We start from the raw sequence: 4795 nt of genomic DNA, 5'->3' as shown, positions 1-4795 counted from the left end.
ATAATTAAACGAGATGTGAAATCTTGCGCCATCCGTACTATCGTAATCACTCGAGAAAGTTGGAGCCATTACACTTCTGTGCCGGACGAAGGCGGCTCGGGGCTGGGGATAACAAGTACTTGTTATTCCGGCGGTAAAAGCTTAATTGCTGCTTAGCGAGACCTGCCGCTGCTTTCTTGTGCAATCGCAAATGAACGTACCAGGAATTACAATTAGTTCAACGCCTTAATGCGCAAAAGGCTATAAAGTTTTTATCGGGAAGCGGCTAATTTACGGTGCTTTACTATGACAGAATCTTCGATTGTAATTTTAATAGAGTGCACAGGGCCTTCATTCGTTAATTTGTTCCCACAGGACAATCGTGTTCCAAGTGGAAGCAGTAACAAGTGACGAAATTTCGGAGACTGTCCAGGGGTATTTTCTATCTATTTTACTGAAACCATAAAACTGTTCAAAATGGTTCAAATGGCTCTGAGCACTATGCAACTTAACTTCTGAAGTCATCAGTCACCTAGAACTTAGAACTAATTAAACCTGAAATGATAATTAAATAGACACCCTAGCTGCAAACAGGCGTTGATATACTTTATTGGGGACATGTTGAAAATGTGTGCCCCGACCGGGACTCGAACCCAGGATCTCGTGCTTACATGGCAGACGCTCTAACCATCTGAGCCACCGCGGGCACAGAGGATAGTGCGTATGCAGGGACTTATCTCTTGCACGCTCCCCGTGAGATCCACATTCCCAACATGTCCACAACACTACATTCGTAGTTCGCCTAATAGATGTTTGCCCATCATACTCATTACTCGTGGCATATTAATCTACCAAGTCCCGTACGAGTTCGGGCATAGCGTGTGCGTTCGCACAAGAAGGTCAAAGGCCGGGAACCCATATTTTAACTATATATATGACGGTAGTATCTGTTCCCGAAAGAACAGTTACCGTCAATGACCATGCAGCTTTGCTAGAAATGAAATCATAATTAATTATCATTTCATTTCTAGCAAAGCTGCATGGTCATTGATGGTAACTGTTCTTTCGGGAACAGATACTACCGTCATATATATAGTTAATTAAACCTAACTAACCTAAGGACATCACACACATCCATACCTGATGCAGGATTCGAACCTGCGACCATAGCGGTCGCTCGGCTCCAGACTGTAGCGCCTAGAACCGCACAGCCACTCCAGCCAGCGCATAAAACTGTCTCACCATCTTATTTACAGGTGGCCTATTTAACAGCTCGCAGCGACAATCAAAATTTGATTTGTATTATTTCTTATAACTCTTGACTGAAGTGAAAATTTTAGATGACGAGACAATGTCCTGTATTGGATGGGTGCCTGGGGGTGCCAGATGTAGTGGGTGGAGATCCAGATGGTGCTGTATTAAAAGTCGTCCTAGGTTTCCAAATCATTTATTAGTTTCCACTACAGTGCCCCATTCACCTCAGTCCACGTCACAGGGTCCCACAATGCTGAGGCCACCACCCAACCGACCCAGTGCAGTGCACTGCTGTATGTCGGCCTTGTAGGACCGCTGCACTGCAGCTGGCTCAGCTGCCTTCTTCCCCGCTGACTCGGCGCTGCTCTGCTGGGAGCCGCCGAGAGGCCTGCTGTGTCCTTCCTCGCCGGTGTAACTGAGATCGCGGCGACCACATCCTGCGTCTGAATCTGCGGCCCTCGGCTCAGAATGCCTCCAGCGTGTGTTGGAAGCCAAGATGAGTGCCCACAGTAGCAAGCTGTGGAGTGGCCCACCCCTGGCTGGCCAGCTACACACCCTGCATCAGCCTCAGGGGTCGAATCAATGACCCGCCATGGACTGGAACGCTGGCACCCCATCTGCTGCTGCGTGTAACTGGTAGTGTGACACGCCCTGCTGTCCAGGAGAGCTGCCAACCTTGAATGCCTTATTAGAAAACTGGTGCCTATTTACACACGGCTGTGCGCCTCTCTTTTGCTAACGCACTGCTCCAAGTCACGTATTCACAACAGCTGGGTTGTGCCATTGGGCCCCTTCTGCCTGTAACTTGCGACATGCAAACCATTGCGTTTAGTCTTTTCAGAGGTTCAACAGCCCTGTGGCCTCCATTCCACTTTGCAACCGCTGGTCAGTGTAACTTACTGTCAACAGGCCTGCGCCTGGCTGTAACTTGTGCGCTCAGGAATGTTGCATCGAATCTAACCTTCCTATCTTAAGCTGTGGTGCTGTTATAGTACTCATTACGAGGTACATAGTCCAGTCACATTAATGTGACCAGCACCTGTGTTCAACGTCGATATGCAATAACCGCCCAAGGACGGCAGGAGGTAGCACTAGCAGTGGAGGGTACATAAAGCATGTCAGTGGCAGGAGGATGCAGCACGTTGAAAATGGTGCAGCTGTCATGCAGAAACCAAGTGATTTATCTGACTTCATCATTGGGTTTCCAGCCTTGAGTGGAAGAATTTTCTAAACAACTAAATTTAGAAACTATTTGCATGCCACAGTTACTTAAGCATACCGTGCATGGTAAAACGGCACTCTCTAAAAATAGCGCTGAGGCGACTGGAGTGAAGAGGAAGGAGTGAAGACGGTTACTGAGATGTGTGCGGCGAATAGACGTGCAACCACTGAGCAACTGACCGCCCAGGTGAACCACAGGGCTACCAACAGTGTCTCCTCAACACCATTCAGCAAACATTGTTGCGTACTGCCTCCACAGCAGGTGCCTGGTTCACGCACCCATGCTGACTGCTGCTCTCTGGCGACTAGGGCTGGAATTTGCAAGCCACTACCGCAGCTGGATTCCACTGAGTGGCAACAGGTGGCCTTTTCAGAGTAATCATGTTTTACGCTCCATTGGGCAGATAGCTGTTGGTATGTACGGCCCTGTAACGAGCATCAGAGGGGCCCACGCCAGAGCAGGGAGTGTTGTGGTCTATGGAATGGTTTTGTGGCATTCTCCTGGTGATCTCGTCATTCTGAAAGGCATAGCGGATCAGCACAACTATACATCTGTCATTGGCGACCGTCTCCACCCCCACATTCAACCTGTTATTTACTCATCAACATGGCACCTGCCAGCAGGATAATGCAGCGTGTTACACACCTTGTAGCGCTCATTCGTAGTTCACCTGCTCGGGTAGCTCAAAGCGCAAACGCGCTGCTTCCTGCACTCAGGTAGTCGCACTGGCCTCGGATCGAATCCGCCCGGGGGACGGACGACGAGGGCCAGTGTGGCGACCAGCCTGGATGTGGTTTTTAGGCGGTTTTCCACATCTCACTTGGTGAATACTGGGCTGGTCCCTACGTTCTGCCTCAGTTACACAACTCACAGACATTTGAAAATGTTTGTACTCTTCCGTGGCTTACTCTAGATGCAGACAGCTGGGGTCCACTTATTCCGTCCCTGGAGGTACGGGGGTGACGATAAGAAGGGCATCTGCCCACCCCTTAACATTAACATTCCACGTTCCATGTAACCATAACAGCCAACTCCGCATCGTCGGGATTAATGCTCGGAAAGAGAGAGCGCTCGTGTGTAGTTCAAAGAACCCAAGGATTAGTTTACCGTACTCCCCTGGCCACCAAATTCCCTCGGAGTTAAATCTAACCCAGAATTTGTGGTAGCATATCGATTGGGCTGTTCGCGCCATGGATTTTCAATCAAGAAACCTAGCGCCGCTGGCTACGGAACTGGAGTGACCACAGCTCCACATTCCTGTCGGTACCTTCCAGGAACATAACTGACACTCTTATTGCACGCCTTCATCGCAAAAGGTGGTTATTCAGTTTTTTTCATAGGTGGTCACATTAATATCGTGCTCACATTAATATCATTACCTTAAAAGTTTTTAGTTAGAATCCGTGTGTATGGGTTAAGACAGTGTAACTAATGGAGTGAAAATTACACAGAATTTATTGTTCATGTATTTGAGAGTAAGTGTACTTAGCGGCTTCCAAGAGACTTTATACCTACCTAATTTCAAACGTTTCCGAAAACTTTTCTGGTTTACACTCCTCTCTCACCACGTCCTCCCCCCCCCCCCCTCCCACGCACCACACAAAATGATGGGACGGGAAACGCTTATCGTTCACACATGTCCGCTTTTCATGCATCAAAACTTAAGCATGAGGCATGACGTTTTAATTTATTACTTGTTTACTACTGACTCTATCCACAACAAAATTTGCAGACAATGTCGACATATACCTTTTAATGCACCTGCAAAATAATTTCATTTTGCGACAGGTATTATAGGAGATATGAGTTAAAAACATTTTTTACTTTGCTTATTTACATCAAAGGTGCTTTGAATCAATTTTTATTTTGCAACATACCAATCACGTTAATTGCAAAATTGGTACCGTAAATATATGCACGAAGTTACATTGCAATTTAATAATCTTCCTTTTATAACTTACTTTTCCATGAACTAGTCTACAATAAATGGCTTGACAATACGCACTATTTTAGAGAAAGGTCTTACATGAACTTATAAAAGGGCTATCACATTTTTGGCTCACAATTTTTCATTTTGTATTTTTAAGAAGGGTGAATAAGCTGAAGCTAATTGAACAACATTATTAGGGTTTGAGTCTTCAGCCACACAGTTTTTAGGCGGTTAACGTCAGAAATTAACATGTTAACTCATTTGTATAGTAATCAGGCGTTTGAAGCGGCGTTGTACATGGTATGTTGATTCTTTGGAGAATGCTGAGTGAAAAGGGAGTGGGGGGTGGGCGACGTTACTAGTTTTATTATGAAGGGCCAGCCGTTTCCAGTTGCTCGTTTCAGAGTAAT

The 4795-nt window shown here is 46.5% G+C and overlaps 1 non-coding gene across 1 annotated transcript; it reads right to left on the bottom strand.

Annotated features, from left to right (window-relative positions):
* Nucleotides 1-611: 611 nt before the first annotated feature.
* Nucleotides 612-686, bottom strand: Trnat-ugu (transfer RNA threonine (anticodon UGU)). Its single transcript has one exon. It is a non-coding gene; the product is annotated as a tRNA-Thr (tRNA).
* Nucleotides 687-4795: the final 4109 nt, after the last annotated feature.

The sequence above is a fragment of the Schistocerca cancellata genome, chromosome 10, assembly GCF_023864275.1.
Source record: "Schistocerca cancellata isolate TAMUIC-IGC-003103 chromosome 10, iqSchCanc2.1, whole genome shotgun sequence".
Classification (NCBI taxonomy): domain Eukaryota; kingdom Metazoa; phylum Arthropoda; class Insecta; order Orthoptera; family Acrididae; genus Schistocerca; species Schistocerca cancellata.
Note: the sequence above shows the minus strand (reverse complement) of the source record. Positions and strands in the feature narration are given on the sequence as shown.